The 20,275-nt window shown below is 48.0% G+C and overlaps 1 pseudogene; it reads right to left on the bottom strand.

Annotated features, from left to right (window-relative positions):
- Positions 1-1,419: 1,419 nt before the first annotated feature.
- The window catches only part of LOC147717559 (uncharacterized), a 40,272-nt pseudogene continuing 21,416 nt past the window's right edge, over positions 1,420-20,275 (bottom strand).

Raw genomic sequence — 20,275 nt, forward strand, 5'->3', positions numbered from 1 at the left:
GTATGTTGGTGAGGATGGTGGAAAGGTCAGGCACTACAGGGAATTCTGGTATCACTATGTCATTAGGGGGCACAGGTCTTAAATCATATGTCAAAAATTGCCCTGGGCCTTCCTGACGGGGTACATTGGGGTGCTGCAGGAAGATACACCTGAGTATGGTAATCCCTGCTCTACCAGTGCCAGTATAATGGGCATATTGCCCTCTTCTGTTTCTTTAGATAGAGGGTATTGTCTCACTCTTGGTAGTATTGCTCCTTCCTTCAAAGTTATTCTGAGTGGTATTGCTGTGAAGACAAGGCCTAAATCATGGGGGTATTTTGTCCACAAACTGGGGGGGACCTGCGAAAGATCATTGTCCTTGATAGGGCTAAAGACATTTGTTGGTACTGCAAATCTTGTCTTCAATGTGGTGCCTTGTGGTATACTGTCTCTGAGGATGACCCCACATGGGCAGTGACTGTTTACAAACAACTGGTCATCTGATATCTCTCTCACTTTTATGTTGGGATCATGAAAGATGACACAGGCCCACATCGCATGGGTGTGGTCACTTGCCATTACTATCCAATAGGTGGGGAGATATCTCCATGGCCTCAATTTTCAGGATAAGGCTTTTACTTGTCCCTTCAGAACCTGACATCTCAAAATAGGGGCTCTGGCGTTGGAAGAGAACGTTCCTTGTCAATTCAACTTGTTTCCCTGTTAATTCTGGTGTTTCTGCTATGATGGCATGTACTGCTCTGGTTAAGGCTGTGATGTCAGTAGGTCTAGCCCTAACCTTGTCATCGGCTGGGGAGTGCGTGACCTTTGTCATGATGCATGTGCAAGACATTCCTGGTGTTGAACAAATCATTGTCCCATCCTCTTCAAAGTGGATGAACATGTTTAATAATAAGATTACGTCCTAACAAGTTGGCTGGGGCAGTTGTGTAGAATATGAAACTGCTGCTAACATAACTCCCCCCTATTTCCATCTTCACAGGTTTAGTGAATGGAACCCTTATCACAGCCCCAGAGAACCCCAATGTGTCCATTGATGAGTCTTACAGTGGGAGTCCTCCCTAATGGATACAGGACCTGGTGGCCGCTGTGTCCATGAGAATGCTGTACACTCTATCATTTATGGCTACTGTCACAGTGGGTTCCTCACCTGGCCTGTGGGTCACCAATAGGACTGGATACATGAGACTACTCCATGGGCACCTTCATTGGGAATATCGTCCTATGTAGTTTTGCCTGAAGGGGTTCCTTCCCCTGACTGTTACCCCTCTTTGTGAGTTCTGGTGCTGTAAGGTAGGCACCACTGTCTGTTGTTGCCCTTATTGCATTTGGGGCCTGGGTTGCTGTAATTGCTGGGGCTGTTAATGTTGTTGAGACTGCAATTGAATTTGGGGCTGCGAGAGATGTATCGCTTGGGACTTATGGTGGGATGAGCCATGATGCCACCGGGTGGTGCCATTTGTTGGCAATATGCTGCCCTCATCTGATTGTTATGTTCATCATTCTTTCTGAACCTGCAGTCTCTAATAAAATGCCCTGGTATCCTGCAATAGTGGCATGTCTGTCCACTCTAGAATGTGTTTGATCTATTTCCCCCAAACCATACTCGCCCTCCTCTTCCATTCTTATCATTTCATCCCTGGGCATATCGTTGGGGTTGTATTGTGGTGCTTTCAGGTGGCACACCCAGGGATACTGCAGCTAGTTGGGTGGCGGTGGTAGCTATTCCTCCCTCTGTTTTCTTGGCAAAATTCTGCTGGACCAATTTTGATTGCGGCTTGTACTATTTTGTCTTTTCCATTCTTTTCCATTTCCTTTCTCTTCTTACAGAAGCGTATTATATGTGCTTGTATCTTCGTCCATGGTTTGGCGTCTAATGCCACTATGTTGTCTAGTTTGTCCTGCACTTCAGCTGGTAGTCCCTTTTTCACTATATTATAAAACAAAATTGTGTTTCCTCCAGTCACGTCCCAACTTTCTAAAACTTCCTGCATCAATTTATCCTTCATTTGACTAAGGAACTGTGCTGGATCCTCATTTGCTGCATTGTCTGCACCATAAGAGAACCAATGTCTGGCCTGTCTGGATACATTTTTCGCAGTTGTTTCCAAATATTCCTCTGTAGGTATTGAAGGAGGATCCGCCACACCTAGGGTCAGTCAGTGTCACATTCTGTACTCCTGCCTTCCTGAATAATACATCTGACTCATCTCTTATGGGGAAACTTAACAGACTCTTGATATCAACACTTGCAAGTGTGCTACCGGCAGTGTGCTTTTTCAAGCACTGCTTTCCACTTCCTCGCATCTTCAACGAGGGGTGGCAATTGTTTTATATGGTTCTCTTTGTCCATAACGTGCCAAGTTACATAAAGTTGTACTCTCCATCCTTTGAATACTAGGGGAATTTGGGGCAAGGTGTGTTAACTAAGCCTTCAGGATGACATGAATCACATTTTCTGGTTACCTTTACCATACGCACAGGCTATCTTGCATATAAGGATAATCCCAATCTGAATCCCCTTTGAGCTGAAAAATGTGCATCCTTGCACTTGCCATGTTGTAGTTCCGTAGTTTGAGGGTCTGAGGTTCGGTGGTTCCGAACCCGTTCAATAAAGGCCGTCGGAAATAGACGATTTTGGTGTCAGCGGACCGCAAATCATGAGTGCGGTGTGTACGAGTGTTTTCGCATCAATTCGTTTGAAACCTCGGGTTCCATTTTGTGTACGGCAGCCATTTTGTGTGGTTGCCCTCACATAGGCCGATGACTACGGCCGAACGAGTCTTTGGGACACGTACACCTTAGCTGACTTCTGAATGACCTGGCCGAGCTGAGTCCCTTGCCCGAGGCTGACCTCGCTGAGCCAGCTCCTTGTTAAGCAGCTGGTCAGATAAAGATCAAAGAGCAGGACATGCCAAAGTTTACAGTACACTGCACCCACCTTTCTATCTTGCTTCCAATCTGTTTCTGCTCCTTCCTTTACGACATAATCACTGATTTGGGTTGAGGTTTTATGATGGGTTTGTCTGGCCTGATCGAACAGGAAAATGGAATGTGCTTGGTCATTTCTGGTGGTTTGGACAACGGAAAGTGGGATTGTCGTTATACGATATGTTTGAAATGTCACCATGTGATTGGCTAGTTTGTATGTAACTGATGCCACCTTTGGAATGTGATTTTTGGAATAAAAGGCCATGCTCCGCTCATTGAATTTGTGCAGTCTCTAGCGAACCACCCGTGTTGTGCTTCGTAGATCTCTGTTCCTGGTTGCAGCCAATAAACTTTGGTCTTTGACGTCATCAAGAAGCGTCCCGTGTCTCTGTTTGCGGAGGTAGGGGAACTCGAAGGCATCGGGCGTTTTCCCTGACGCCGCTAGGTTCTAAAAACCTGGTCCTTCAGTTGGCACCCAACGTGGGGCGACTTCAGCGGTACCGGTCCAAGCCTGAAGATAGTGGAGAGCTTCATGTGGAAATTCTGGAGGAAGGCCAACCACTTCATCGCCCCCTGTATGTCGTCGTGGTCCAAAAGTCTTTGCTGCGAGGTTCCCCTCTTCCCGACGGCTACGAAGGACTGCTGCGCTGACTGTCACCCTGTCTTGGAGCCTTAGACGATTTGTAGAGCGAGGCGATAGATGGGTCTTCTGGTGACGCCATCGACATTTCAGTTAAGTATGAGTGGAGCGTCTCCCAGTCCTTAGTTTGTTTTGGTATCCCTTCGTGGATCGCTTTGATTTGGTACCTGCAGGCCCCAAAGCCAAGGGACTCGTGCATTCACGAGACTATCGTTTTCAGATTTTTCCTTGTAGTTTGAAGCTAGACTAGTGAGCGAAGATGCCTGGTCTTAGCAGACTTGGAAAGATATTTGGTTGTGGTTGTTCTAAGGATTCCTGGTTAGAGGATTCGTGTCCGGTTCCTCCGATTGGAACTCCTACGTATGACCTTTATGTGAAACATGGTGTGGGCCCTATTGGTTATAATGACATCTGGGTAAAATATACAGAGACGACGGTGTCCTACAGTGGCCCCGTTACGGTTGCTTTGAAACAGAGATTTTAGATAATCTCGAAGTTAAACTGTTGTATTGTATTGTATTGTATATTGGATTTATATAGCGCTTATCACCCAGGGGTCTCTAAGCGCTTGCCTTGGGAACCCGTCCTGGTTTTTCCCTGTGAGATAGCCCCTACAGGGCATCCCCAAGGTGAAAGCCAGGTATCCCGCCGCGGGTGGGCCGTTGTGGAGATTAAGCAAGCTTAATGCCCAGAGTTGCAGAGTGTGAACCCATGATTAGGTCAGGTACCGAAGCGAGAATTATCGAGTCCGTGGACATTTTGAGCTCAACACCCTGCAGCGTCGGGAATCGAACCCTGGTCCCGGGTCTGACCTCTGCTTCAGGGTCTGCCTGCTCTAACCAGTGAGCCACACTTCACACTAGGACAAGTTGTCTGCATGCAAGCAGAAGAAAGATGAAACGGTGTCTGACTTTTTCACGCGATTTGAAGAGACCTTTGTAGATCATAGTGGTCAGGATATGGCTACTGAGGGTGGCCAGAGATTGTTTGTCGACAAGTTTGTGCATAATCTGCTTCCCGAGTTGTGTACTAAGTTGAAGGATTCTGAGAGTGCTTGGGCTGTTTCCACGTCAGCACAGATTTTAGCTACGGCCCAGTACTATATAAATAGGCACAAAGATGAGTTAGAGAAAGCGGATAAGAAGACTAAGGAATTGAAGACTAAAGTTCTTCTACAACAAGCTTATCCACCCCGTACTAATAATCAGCGCGATTATCAGCAGAATCAGCAATATTCGAGAAACTCGCAAAGGAATGAGTTTTCTCAACAGCGATTCCCGTATGGGCCTAATCAGTGTGCGTATTGCAAAGAAGAGGGCCATTTCAAGAATAGTTGTCCGGTTTTGTTACAGCGTACGAATGGTTCTTCTGGTGTGAGAGGTCGAGGTGCTCAACAAGCGCCTAGAGGTAGAGGTCGCGGACAGAATGTGCGTTCTTTGCCCCAACAGAATTCAATGAATTATTTTGATCAGCAGCAGGGTTCATCTGGTAGGACAGCACAGTACTATACGGATGATTACTATGTTAAAGGTGAGGAAGTGAATGGTAATGATTGTTCGGACAGCCCTGGACAAAGAGAGGGAGTTGTTTCAGTTCCAGTAGATCAGAGTGGACCTTATGTTGAAGTGATTGCATCAGGTGTTCAGAGCCTTTTCTGTTAGATACTGGTGCTGCGAAGAGTTCTATTATGCACTCTAAACTCCCTGGCGCACCTTTGTCTGGCTTTGAGAACCTTTCTGTAGATTTTTCTGGCGCCCCGGTTACAAATCCGATTTCTACTCTGTTGTCTCTTTCTGTTGGACCTTGTAAATTTGAAGCACCCCTCATTTTGACTACAGGTTGTGGTGAGAACTTGTTGGGATTGGATTTGTTGAAGAGATTGTATGCCACGTTGTATTGTTCTCCGTCAGGAGTACATCTTACGTTGGGTGAGAGAGTGATCTCTCCGATGTACATATCGAAAGACAGACTTCCACTTGAATTGTCTTCTTTACCCGATTCGTTGCGGGCTACTGGTCCAAACGATGTTGGTCTTTTAGAGATTCCTCCATATGTTGTGACACTAAAGGCGAATGCTAAGTTACCACGCATTCCACAGTACCGTATCTCGAGTGATGGTGAGCGTGCACTTTTAGCGATCATTTATGATCTGATCAATAAGGGTGTGATTGAGGAAACGAGAGGTAATGTGTGTAATAGTCCCGTTTTGCCTGTTCTGAAGAGAACAGATTCTTCACAGCCTCCTGTATATAGGTTTGTGATCGATCTTCGCGAAGTGAACAAGATCGGCGTTTCGCAATTTCCTGTTGTGCCTGATATCACCGCTTTGTTGACTCTGATTCCGGCTACAGCCACGTGGTTTTCGGTGATTGACTTGAAGAATGCTTTCTTCAGCATCCCGATTGCCGTGGAGAGTAGAGACATCTTTGGATTCTCTTTAGGAGGACGAAGTTTCCGCTTTAAGCGCGCTCCTCAAGGCTATTGCGAGAGTCCATCGATCTATAGCCAAGCTTTGAAAACACAACTTGATCTGTTGGTTTTACCTGATGGTGCTGCCCTTATTCAATATGTTGATGACTTGTTAGTTGCTGCTGACAATGAAGAGATTTGTAGAGAAGCCACTTTGCAGTTGTTACGCCACTTGTCTGATTTTCATCACAAAGTTTCTCTCTCCAAGTTGCAATATTGTCGACAAGAAGTAACCTACTTAGGTCACCTCTTATCGAAGGAGGGAAGGAAACTGACCCAAGAAAGAATTCAAGCGATTGCGAAAATGAGTGTTCCTACAACACAGAGAGAAGTACGTGCGTTTTGGGTATTACGTCGTACTGTAGACAGTGGATCCCTAATTTCTCGTTGTTAGCGAAGCCTTTGATAGCTCTTACTGTTAATGATACTCCAAATCTTATTCCTTGGACTGACGAATGTCAGAAGAGCTTTTCCGAATTACGCAATGCGTTGTGTTCGGCTCCTGTGTTGGGTACTCCCGACTACAGTAAGCCATTCACATTGTATGTCCATGAGAGAGAGGGATGTGCATTGTCAGTGTTGACTCAACAGTTTGGCGATAAGCAACGTCCATGTGCATATTTTTCGTCGACTTTGGATCCGGTAGCTAGAGCGTTGCCGAGTTGTCTGAGAGCAACAGCAGCAGCAGCTGAAACGAAAGGGAGAATAGACCTTAGGGATACTCCTCTTCCAGAGTGTGATGGTACTTTGTGGGTTGATGGTTCGTGCTTTAAGTTGCCGAATGGTGATACGACTGCGGCATATGCTGTGACGACTTTGCATACGATTGTTGAAGCTGCACGTATCCCACATAATTCAGCGCAAGCAGCAGAGTTGATTGCATTAACGAGAGCATGTGTATTGGCGAAAGGAAAACGAGTGAATGTGTATACTGACAGCCAGTATGCGTTTGGTGTGGCTCATAGTTTTGTACGTTTGTGGCGTGAACGTGGGTTTTTGACTTCCCATGGAACGAAGATTCAACATGGGCAGTTGGTGAATGAGCTCCTTGAATCACTTACTTTGCCGTTGCAAGTAGCGATTGTGAAATGTAGTGCCCATAAGAAAGTTACGGATGATGTTGGCCGCGGAAATGCGTTTGCGGATGAAGTTGCGAAAGAAACTGCGAGAAATGTGATGAGCCGAATGTATGTTGCAGGTCCGGCGAGATGGGTTCCAGAGAAAAGTATGTGTGAAGACACGATTGAGAGTGTGAAATCCATCCAAACTGAAGCTACAGAGAAAGAGTTGAATGAATGGAGAGAAAGTAAGGGTAGATTGGATTCGAATAGTTGTTGGACTGATTTGTCTGAGCATCAAAGATGGTTGTTGCCTGACGCGTATGTGCTTCCAGTTGTTACAATGGCTCATGGGATGGCACATATCAGAGTGAAAGGGATTTGTAAGTTGTTGGCTCCGGGTTTGGCAGAATGTGGGAATTCCCAAATGTGCAGAGAATTTGGTTAAGAACTGTATGGTGTGTTTGATGTACAATCCTGGTAAGGGAACTCCAACACCAGCTGGTCATTTTGCTCCTCCTACGTATCTGTTTGAGGCTTTGCAGCTAGATTTCATCCACATGGACAGGTGCAACAACCTGAAATATGTTTTGGTGGTTGTTTGCTCCTTTTCTAGATGGGTGGAAGCTCATCCTTTGAAGGACAATACTGCCTTGTCCACAGCGAAAGCCCTAATCAAGGAATTTTTCCCAAGATTTGGTTTGCCGAGAATTATCTGGAGTGACAATGGGAGTGAATTTGTGGGTCAAGTGATGAAGAAAGTATGCGAGGGATTAGGAATCCGGCAGAAGTTCCACGCTGCAAATCACCCCCAATCAGCTGGTTTAGTCGAGTGCTATAATGGCACTTTGAAGTTAAAGTTGGCCAAAATCCAAGCGAGCACTGGTTTACAATGGCCAGATGCTTTGCCTTTAGCGCTCCTGTCCACAAGAATGACTGTGCATTCGCGAATGGGTTGAGTCCGTATGAGGTTGTGTTTGGTCGCCCGGCGAATATTTGAGGCGTACCAAGACCAATAAAGTTTAGTGACCTTGAGTACCCTGTGTTGCTTGATTACTTGCACGAACTGACGGCTAAATTGCGTGTTTTACACCAACAGGTCTATGAGAGTTTGCCACAAGCTTCTGAGGATCCAGGTCACGCCATCAAACCCGGTGACTGTGTTCTTATCAAAAACTTCCAGCGGAACAAGAATGATCAGCCTCGTTGGACAGGACCACATCTAGTTCTCCTGTCTACACATTCTGCAGTTCGAGTGCAAGGCAAGAAACACTGGATCCACAGCGTACATTGCAAACGGGCCCCATTGCCCTTACCGTACGACCGGTGGGTCCAGGAAGGACTCGCAGACTCTGAAACAGAAACTGTGCCACGATTTTTGCCATTCAGCGATGCCCGTCTGATTGGAACAAACTCTGAGAAAGAAAGTGACGCTCTCTTGCAAGAAGCTGTGCCTCCTTTGAATCGATTGAATACTACTGAGCCTGATCTTTTATTCAAAGATCAAACATTGCCTGGAAAAGATCGTTATAATTTGCGACCAAGAGTCGTGGGACTAATAAAATAAAAGAAGTTTTTATGATTCTTCTGTTTACAGGTTAACTCTCCACCGAGGATCTACTCATTTTTGTTTTTCGAACCGCCATCCGGGTTCAGCTGTAGGGTCGCGGTTGCCGAAGTCTTTGGAGTGCAAGCCTGAGACACTAGGTCGAAGGTTTTGGTTGGCCTAAGGGAGTTGCCCTGGGTTGACAGAGGCATTCCTTAGTATAGAACACCCTACCATCGCGAGCAGCATATTTAGTTAGGATGGATTTCTTCGAGTTGGAGAGACCTGTAAGGACAATGACTTTTAAGAATAAGATATACAAACTAATCACACGGAAAAGATTTTTAATATTGTGTTTGTTTTTGCTATTGAGTTTAATGATATTTTTAATTGGTTATGTGACATTCTCTTTTAAAGTGACGTTTATTCCCACTGTACAACCTACACCTCCACCTACTATTTCTTCTCATTCTTTTCATCCTTTGCTTGAACATGAGGTAGTTAGACGACTGGAATTTGCCAATAATTCCTTTATTCAACTTTTGCAGCAACACCAGTTAGTCATGAACACGACAAATTGTTGGATTTGTGGTCTAATGCCCCATACGACTGATAAAGGTATTCCGTACTTGGTTTTGCCTATTAGCTTAAATGGTTCTATTTGGGCTTATAGAACGATGTTTATCTATGCCCATAGTGTCTATCCCCAACGTTCACCGAAAGACAATCTGAAGAATAGTGCTGTAGCTAGATGCATAGTCGACATGGTTAAAGGGACTAATGCAGTTGAAACTATTCCGAAAGATGAGAAGCAACCATATAGTGGTTGGGATGTTACTGGATATGGAGTTAGTCTGAGTGTTAACCAGCGAGCGAAAAGTTCTCCACCGATTTGGATAGTGCCCCATCAGGGTCGCTATTGTCTGCAGGGTAATGGCAAGAATCCTAGAGCTCAGCTAGGGAAGAGCGTCTGTACTGACACCTACGTATTTACGTCTCAGTCTTCCCCAGCATTTCTAGCCGCTAAGGGTACTTACTTTGTCTGCTACGATAAAGCACATACATGGTTGCCCCCTGACTTTTCGGGCACATGTTTTGTTTCCTTTCTGTTGCCTCCCACTTTTACAGCTGCAGCAGATTACCATAAGACGAGAGTTGCTAGAGGTGTCTTCAGTCAGGAAGACACTGCAGGGCAAGAGTTGGGAGATTTCTTTAAGGGTTTTCTGCCGTTCTGGGGATCGATGGCTAACAGCAGGAATATTCGCCAGTTGACGAGAGTGGTTGAGTCCACCATAGTCGAAACTGCCGGTGCCCTTAGTAACTTGACTGCTGAGCTCCAGTCGGATAGACTTATGACCCTTCAGAATAGGGTTGCTCTTAACTAGCAGACCGGGGTGGAGTATGTAAATTGATTCAATCGAGCTGCTGTGTTTTCATTCCAGACAATGCTCCGTCAGTCTTCCAGGCCATTTCCAAGCTACATAAGATCTCCGATTCTGTTCATTTAGATAAAGGAGATTGGTCATTGATGGGATGGTTCTGGGGATTGATATCCACTTGGGGATGGAAGATTCTGGGATGGTCATAGCTATCCTTTTCCTGTCCAGAGAGAGGTACTAAGTACTAGGATGATGCTACAGCAACATATCGATTATCTGATGAATATAGATCCAGATTCAGATTGACATGGGTTTGGGTCTGTTGCCTATGTAAGGTCAAAAGGAGGGTCTGTAGTTCCGTAGTTTGCGGGTCTGACGTTCGGTGGTTCCGAACCCGTTCAATAAAGGTCGTCGGAAATAGACGATTTTGGTGTCAGCGGACCGCAAATCATGAGTGCGGTGTGTACGAGTGTTTTCGCATTAATCGCTCAATGAGAACACTACGTATTTAGGGATTTCGTTTGAACCCTCGGGTTCCATTTTGTGTACGGCAGCCATTTTGTGTGGTTGCCCTCACATAGGCCGATGACTACGGCCGAACGAGTCTTTGAGACACGTACACCTTAGCTGACTTCTGAATGACCTGGCCTAGCTGACTCCCTTGCCCGAGGCTTGACTGGCTGAGCCAGTTCCTTGTTAAGCAGCTGGTCAGATAAAGATCAAAGAGCAGGACATGCCGAAGTTTACAGTACACTGCACCCACCTTTCTATCTTGCTTCCAATCTGTTTCTGCTCCTTCCTTTACGACATAATCACTGATTTGGGTTGAGGTTTTATGATGGGTTTGTCCGGCCTGATCGAACAGGAAAATGGAATGTGCTTGGTCATTTCTGGTGGGCTGGACAACGGAAAGTGGGATTGTCGTTATACGATATGTTTGAAATGTCACCATGTGATTGGCTAGTTTGTATGTAACTGATGCCACCTTTGGAATGTGATTTTTGGCATACAAGACCATGCTCCGCTCATTGAATTTGTGCAGTCTCTAGCGAACCACCTGTGTTGTGCTTCGTAGATCTCTGTTCCTGGTTGCAGCCAATAAACTTTGGTCTTTGACGTCATCAAGAAGCGTCCCGTGTCTCTGTTTGCCGAGGTAGGGGAACTCGAAGGCATCGGGTGTTTTCCCTGACGCCGCTAGGTTCTAACAACCTGGTCCTTCAATGTCTCGGGGTTCAAAAGAACCTTCTTGTGACCATGGCATCATCTGTGGTGTTAGGACTTCTGTCCATCTTGCTAAGTAGTTCGTGAAAGAAACGACATTGTACCATCTGTTTTCTCCCTCAGCCACTATCTCACTTGGAGTGAGTCCTTTCCTGTCTGGCTGTCCGGCTTGCACCATGAACTGACCTAACTTGTCCTTGTGCAAGATCACACATCCTTCCATGTCGAACTTCCCTGTGTAGGGCTGACAAATGTACCCTTTCAATTCTAACTTGTCTGCCTCAGTTCTCTTGTTTCTTTTTTTAATCAGGTGAGGTCTGTTATTATCAAATTATCGTAATTTTCACCTCCTTTGAACCTTGAAAGGCGCCCCCTTTGGTGATCTATTAAGTGTTGTATCCTTTGAAGGTGTTTCTTTGCACTTGCTATGATCCATACTAATATAATAAAGAGAGAGCACAAACCTTTGAGGTGGGTAATCTCAGGAACCACAGCACCAATCACAACACCCAATACAGCGTTGGAAAGGGCAGTTGAAGCAGAATGACATAGGCTATGCAGACGCCCACCATATACATTTAAAAGGTAAAAGAACCATGCCAGAAAAGTAGTCCCTTGTGGGCGTGTCTGCGTTGTGCTGTGGGCGTGTGCTGGGGCGTGACAAATGCTGGGGGCGTGTGGTACGCTCCGCCCTTCAGGCCATGTCTCATATCGTGTGCTAATCTCACCCTGCTCCCTTTAAATACCCTAACCCATCTTAACCCTATAAATATACCCTGTACCCCAAAACCCAAACCAATCCCTAAACCATAAAAATACCCCTGTACCCCAAAACCCAAACTTAGCCCTGAACTCTATAAATACCCCTGTACCTCAAAACCCAAACCTACCCCTGAACCCTAAAAATACCCCTGTACCCCAAAACCCAAACCTAGCCCTGAACCCTAAAAATACCACTGTACCCCAAATCCTAAACCTACCGCTGAACCCTAAAATACCCCTGTACCCCAAAACCCAAACCTAGCCCTGAACCCTAAAAATAACCCTGTACCCCAAAACCTAAACCTACCCCTGAACTCTAAAATACCCCTGTACCCCAAAACCCAAACCTAGCCCTGAACCCTAAAAATACCCCTGTACCCCAAAACCAAAACGTAGCCCTGAACCCTTAAAATACCCTTCTACCCCAAAACCCAAACCTACCCCTGAACCCTAAAAATACCCCTATACCCCAAAACCCAAACCTAGCCCTGAACCCTAAAAATACCCCTGTACCCCAAAACCCATACCTATCCCTAAACCCCAAAACTAACCCTGAACCCCATAACCCAATACTATATCTGAACCCTTACAATACCCAAACACCCCAAAACATATACCTCAGTACCCCAAAACATATACCCCTATACCCATACTTACCTTATCCAAACATTAAAAAAACATGCTTTTACCATTCATGCATTTACAACGAATTTTGTTGTAAATGAATGCGTGGTAAAACCATATAAAATGTAGTGCCATGCGTTATAATGGCATTGCGGAGTCATGGTACTTTCGTAATGAAAGTATGCAGAGTGATGGTATGCGGAAAGAAAGTTGCGGAATAATGGGTGTTTACCCTCTCCAGGTAAGTAAATTGGTGGCACGGCGGCCCACATCTCCAGCAACATACTCATATTTTTTCACCACCCATTTGAAAAATGCACAGGTCTCTCTCATTGATGGCCAGCACCGACATACACTTTTAGACACACCTCCTGCCACAAGTTCTAGAATTGCGAACTTTAGAGCTGGGGAGCTACGTTCGAATCTCGCCATCAGTTCAACATCCTGTGATTCCAGGCAAATCGCTTTGTCTCCCCGTGCCTACCACAAATGAATGTGTTCTTCTGTAATGTAAATTGTGCTCATGCCATGTTGTCGAGTTCGCGCTATATAATATTGCAAGGAAAAATAAAGTAGGGAAACTCGAGTTCACACACCACGGAACGCGCACTCTTAAGTGCATCAGCAGTGCACTGTGAATCGGAGCGTTTCACAGGCCTGTCACAGATAAGAAATGCTATCAAAACGAAATCCTACAAAACAATATACTACTGGCCGGCAGCAATTCATACCCGGACAACGTCGGGACGGGCTGCTAGTGTTATATATTAATTTCTCCCTATGTCATAGTTCAGTTTGCCTTTCATGGGGATTGATCTCCAAGTCTGGGGCATGGCCCTGTTGTTCAGCTTTATACCATGTTAGTGCCTCTTCTGGTCCCCATTGCTCTCTTTGCCCACTAGCTCTGTCACCTTGACCCTTTACCAATTTTCTTTTCGGTATAAGACCATGTTGCTGTCCTATTATACTTGGGGCAGTTGATACAATTGATTCAGGGGTCATTGACCCCTTCTGGGACCCATAGGCTGATGAGATCAATAAAGCCTTGTCACCCCGGTCCCTTGAGTCCTTCTCATTGTCATTGTTGTCATTGTCCTCCTCTTCTTCAGGGGATCTATCGTGCACATGTAAGGTTATCCATAAGTTCACTTGTCCCACATATTTAGTTCCAACATTACGCTGTAAGTTTCTAGGGCTACTGGTGCTTCTAAGTAGGGGGGCCATTTGGTCTGATTGTAAAGACTTTTTCAGGGACTTAGAGGGTTTGGTGATTAGTGGGTTGTGAAACCCCACTGCGGGGGGTGTTCTTCATCCATTTGTAATGGATTCATCCCTTGTATTTAAGGCCTATACTTCCTCCCCCAGAACCTAGTGGGGGTGCTGTGAGAGCAAGTGTGACACAGTCAATCCGCTCCCCTTTCTTTTTGAAGAAGATCCGCCATTAGTTTAAAGTGGTCTTCCTTTTCTCTAATTTAGACCCTGTGCACTTGCTTTGCAAGAAGGTAGCCAGGTGTTCCAATTTTGTGCCATCAAATGTGCCGTCTTGGGGCCAGGCGTGTGCATGTTTTAATGTTGTCTTGTGCCATTCTTTACAGTGTTTTTCTATCCTAGCTTGTCTCTGGGGAGCACCTTCACCAGGTGTTTTAAAGGGGATCCAAAGTCTTTTAAGTGGACTTAATTTTCCTATGTAATCTTATATTAGTAAGTTAGGGGCATATTATCAAGGGGGTTTATCTCCGCTTTTTTGGCTTTAAAAGCCAAGAAAGCGGAGATAAAATTATCTCCCTATTACCTAGCTGTCGCTAACACCAGTTAGCGACAGCTAGTAGGAGATAGCGACCATCTTGGGCCCCACTTTGCATGTCAGTGATATTTATCTCTAATGACATGCAAAGTGGGCGTGCCAAGATGTTAGCGACAGGAAACAGTTGCTAACATCGCTATCTCCTATTACCAACTTTTGGAGATATTCGCGCTAAGCGTGAATATCTCCAAAAGCTAACACCTGCCCTGAGCAGTTCTTAGCCATGTTATCCAATGGGAGGTGGATAACATGGCTAAGAGCATTAGCTCAGTAATGCATGAATATCGCTGACTTTACAGCGATATTCATGCATTGCGGCCGATTTTTATCGCATTTGCGATAAACCTTGGTAATACCAAGGTTTATTTGCGATAAAAATCGCCGCAGCTCTGCGGTAAATTTTTGTCTCTAACCAAGCAATAGCGATAATTATCGCTATTGCTTGGTAATATGCCCCATCAGTAATTAGTGATGGAAAGCCCACCTCCTACTGCCGCTGTTCTTTTTCAGCTAAATTTGGCGACTCTAACCATTTAGAAACAGGAGATAATGCTGATTCCAGCCACACAGCTACTGCTGTCAGAAACACCCTGACGGTCGGTCGATCACCACCCACGCATCGGTAACACTTGTTTGCTTTTTTTGAGGAGAAGTGTCTGGATGCTATATTTCTTATGGAGACGTGGATCAATGAGCCTCTGCGCCTTACATAATTGCTGGCCTCCCTCCTAAGATATTCGATTGTAAGAAGAGATAGACTACATAAAATTGGAGGGGGAATTGCTATTACTTTCAGAGATAAATGTAAATGCAAATTGAAGATCTTCCTATTGGCGATTGTGAGGCAGTATTTTTCTTGCTATGCCTCACATACAATTTCATGGTTTTGGAGACCTTGATTTACCACCCACAAGGATACACTGGGAATTGGTGCACCACTGTTTTAGATCACCTCTCTCCTCTGGTTCTTGGGTGTGCCAACTTTACTTTTCTGTGCAACCTTAATATTCATTTAGAGGACCCCACGAGATGCCAGGGCACTACACTCATAGAAGATTTGAATGTTTTAAATCTGGCTCTTTATAACTCAACCACCCACTCATGAGGCTGGTCATCGTCTGGGTCACATTTTTTAGGTTGAGCCTCAGGCATTGCTTTAGGAATGCTTGTTTGGCGAGATTATAGTAAGGCTTTCAAAAGTGTACACAAACTGCGGATTAGGTACAGTTCATGTGAGCCAGGCGCGTGCACATCACTAGTCACATCGCACACCATTTGTCTCAGCATCGGCATCAGACTTCAAAGGAATCCGCTCCCCCGCCCTCCCCATCAGACTTCAAAGGAATGCGCCCCCGCCACAGCATTGCCGCACCAACACCCGCCAAGCCGAACACCAGCAGCAACCACCTGAAGTGCATCCTCCTCAACACCCGCTCCGTCCACAGACACGCCATCGAACTCTGGAACCTCCTCGACACCACAGCCCCTGACGTCGCCTTCCTCACGGAAACCTGGATGAACGACTCCTCAGCGCCCGACATCGCCATCGCCATCCCGGAGGGCTACAAGATCACCCGAAGGGACCGCATCAACAACACAGGAGGAGGCATCGCCATCATCTACAGGGACACCATCCGCATCACAACCAAAACCGACGACACCCTGACAACCGCCGAACACCTGCACTTCCAGATCCACACGGACCCCAAAACCACCCTCAGAGGCACCCTGATCTACCGACCCCCGGGACCACGCACTCAATTCAGCGAGGACATCGCCGACTTCATCAGCCCGCATGCCCTCCCCTCCGCTGACTACATCCTCCTGGGAGACATCAACTTCCACCTGGAGAACAACAACGACCGCAACACCATCACCCTGCTCGACAACCTCGCCAACCTCAGTCTCAAGCAGCTGGTGTCCACCCCCACCCACCTCGCCGGACACACACTCGACGCCGTCTTCTCATCCAGCAAAGACATCGCCTTCAGCCACGCCACCGGACTCCACTGGACGGACCACAGCTGCGTCCACTTCACCTTCAAAAGAACGACGATCCACCACCACCAGCAACAGGTTGCTCGAAGAAGCTGGAACAAGATCACAGCCGACCAGCTCGCCGCTTCCCTGAGCCAGCACCCTCCCGCCAGCTCAGCGAACCCCAGCCAGGCCGCCGACAACCTCACGAAGTGGATCAGCAACTGCGTGGACGAACTCGCCCCACTGAGGACCCCGCCCAGCAGACCCGGCAGCAAGAAGGCCCCATGGTTCACCGACGAACTCAAGAGCTCCAAGAAGAACTGCCGAGCCCTCGAGAAAGCCTGGAGAAGGGAACCAACACCAGACCACATGACCACCCTCAAGCTTGCCACCCGGAAGCACCACCAACTGATCCGCGCCACCAAGAAAACTGCATTCAAGGACCGGCTGGACAACAACGCACACAACTGCAAGGAACTCTTCAACATCGTGACAGAGCTCTCCAACCCCAACGCCGGAAACAACGACATCACCCCATCGCAAGACCTCTGCAACTCCCTCGCCTCCTACTTCCACAACAAGATCGCAGACATACACAACAGCTTCAGCACTCAACCGACGCACGCCACGACCGAACCACCGCCCCCCACCACCATCCTCCGCGCCTGGACTCCGACCAGCACCGAAGACACCGTCCGCATGATGAACTCCATCCACTCCGGATCTCCAACCGACCCCTGCCCTCACCACGTCTTCAACAAAGCCGACGCTGTCATCGCACCCTACCTGCGGGACATCATCAACACATCCTTCGACACCGCCACCTTCCCGGAGAGCTGGAAACACGCCGAACTCAGCGCCCTACTCAAGAAACCTACAGCGGACCCCACCGAACTCAAGAATTACCGCCCCATCTCGCTCCTCCCGTTTCCAGCCAAAGTCATCGAGAAGACCGTCAACAAACAGCTGGCCGCCTTCCTCGAGACGAATGGATCCCTCGACCCCTCACAGTCTGGCTTCCGAGCCAACCACAGCACCGAGACCGCCCTCATCGCTGCCACCGATGACATCCGAGCCCTGATGGACAACGGAGAAACAGCGGCCCTCATCCTCCTAGACCTCTCCGCGGCATTCGACACTGTCTGCCACCGCACCCTAGTGCAGCGCCTCAGCAACGTCGGAATCCAGGAGAAGGCACTGGAATGGATCATCTCCTTCCTCGACGGAAGAACACAGAGAGTCCGTCTACCACCGTACAAGTCAGAGGCCACCGAAGTCATCTGCGGCGTCCCTCAAGGATCCTCGCTGAGCCCCACCCTCTTCAACGTCTACATGAGCCCCCTCGCGGCCATCACACGCCAACACAACCTCAACATCATCTCCTACGCTGACGACACCCAGCTGATCCTCTCCCTGACCAACGACCCCGCCGACGCCAGAGCCAACCTTCTCGAAGGGATGAAAGACGTAGCCGAGTGGATGACGACCAGCCGCCTGAAACTGAACTCAGACAAGACGGAAGTCCTCATCCTGGGCTCCTCGCACTCCGCCTGGGACGACTCCTGGTGGCCCCCCGCCCTGGGCACCGCACCCAAACCGACAGACCACGCACGCAACCTGGGCTTCATCCTGGACTCCTCCCTCTCCATGACCAGACAAGTCAACGCCGTCTCCGCGTCCTGTTTTAACATCCTGCGCATGCTACGGAAGATCTTCCGGTGGATCCCCACCGAGACCAGGAAGACGGTCACCCAGGCCCTCGTCACCAGCCGTCTGGACTACGGCAACGCCCTCTACGCCGGAACCACCGCCAAGCTCCAGAAGAGACTCCAGCGGATCCAGAACGCCTCAGCCAGACTCATCCTCGACATCCCCCGACGCAGCCACATCTCCGGACATCTGAGAGACCTGCACTGGCTCCCCGTCAACAAGAGAATCACCTTCCGTCTCCTCACCCACGCACACAAAGCCCTACACGACCAAGGCCCGAGCTACCTCAACAACCGCCTCAACTTCTACGCTCCCAAACGCCACCTCCGATCGACCAACCACGCCCTCGCCGCCGTCCCCCGCATCCGAAGAGCGACAACAGGAGGAAGGTCCTTCTCCTACCTGGTCGCCAAGACCTGGAACTCCCTCCCTCCCGACCTGCGCCTGACCCAAGACCACCTCTCCTTCAGGAAGAAGCTCAAGACCTGGCTGTTCGAGCAGTAGCAGCACCCCCCCCCCCCCCCCCCAAGCGCCTTGAGACCCTCCGGGTAAGTAGTGCGCTCTACAAATGTCTTTGATTGATTGATTGATTGAGAGCTTGTTTTTGTTATAGACGCTAGCACATTGTCAATCTATATAGTCTGTTGGAGGTAAAGTTAGGAAGAAGTAATCAAGCACTGATCTATGTAATGGACAGGGGATTACTACACTATTATTTGTATTGTCGTTTGATATGGGTCCTGATACCATGTGGCATAAATGTAAACTCTAGTTTCCTTAGGAGTGCTTTGCTCGGAGGCGTTCACATTTGCCTCCTGTAGGAGAGTAGGGTCTGCTATCCTATGGTCACCCCAATTTTTGCTTTTTGCTTCACTGGTTTTCGACTTACTGAGGCTGTGGGCCTGCTAATCAGACCCCCAGCCTGCTGTTCTCTCTCTAAATTATAATACATGTGCTATAGGTACATACCACAATTGGAAATGGACTCCTTGTCAGCCCCTGTACCATGCACTATAGGTGCTCAGGGCATAGGTGCCACCAAGGCCTACCAGGGGCTGAAGCATAGCTTTTGCCACCCCTGGCTGGTTCTTAAATTGACACAACTGGCTGATCACTCAGCTGGGGCAAGTGGGTGTAATCACCCCTTGCTTAGATATAGTATACCTATATCTAAACCTATATCTGGACACATATATAGCCTGTAAGCCACTCCTATGGAAGGCCTCATCAATCCTGGAGGCAGAGTGCGTGGTTTTATGTGAGATGGTGCTCTGGCATGAGCTGAGCCTGTCTGCAGCTGTCGGGAACAACTCCCTAAGCTGATCCGGGATAATGCCATACCATATACTCTTAAGCGCCTTATAATCCTCGCGGTTATATAGCAACTTTGGTTTGGCTTTATCAAAACATGTCGTGTAAGGTGTCATACGAATTGGAATACTACCCCCTCGCCAGTTCTGGCGACGGGGGTAGCATTCCACCCTTCTAGAGGGAGAAGACATGTTACTTTACTGAAACGCGGTTGATTTAAAATGAGCCTCAGATCCACAAAATGGATGCCCCTGCCACAGACACGGGTCTGGCCTCCTGCTGCTGACCGAAACCCGGCAGAGGAGGCCTGGACAAAGAGTTTCCTGTCACAGGGCGGTGTCAAACCACCCCAGACAGGAGATAGTGGATTGGAGTAGGGAGGTTTCAAAGAAACCAGACACTGCCTGGGGAGCACAAGGCTGCCCCTTGCAGGATCCGGCCAAACCGGTTCTGGGGCCTCCCAGCCCCTGTCCCAGCGCGGCCAGGATCAAAGGAGAGGGGTGTCACCACCCCCTTCCTGGGTCCCACCCATAGGAGGGGACCTAGCAGGATGTCCAACCCCCTAGATTCGAATAAGAGGGGGAGCAGTCCCAACGGACCTCAGATCATCCTGAAGAAACATAAGAAACGAATTCTGGACCCTTCGACTTTCTACACGACGTGAGAAGACTGAAGAATCTCCCTTGTGGTCAAGGAGTGACCACCCTGTGCAAACAGGTACCATCCAGCCCTCGACCCTTGCTTTGTTGCAGTTCCCGCCGGAACTCGAGCGACAGAGATCGACGAGATCAAGCTTGCCTGCCTTCTACCTGCCCGATCCACAGTCCCTGCAGAGCTGAG

This window comes from Lissotriton vulgaris, chromosome 5 (genome assembly GCF_964263255.1).
Source record: "Lissotriton vulgaris chromosome 5, aLisVul1.2, whole genome shotgun sequence".
In the NCBI taxonomy this organism is placed as follows: domain Eukaryota; kingdom Metazoa; phylum Chordata; class Amphibia; order Caudata; family Salamandridae; genus Lissotriton; species Lissotriton vulgaris.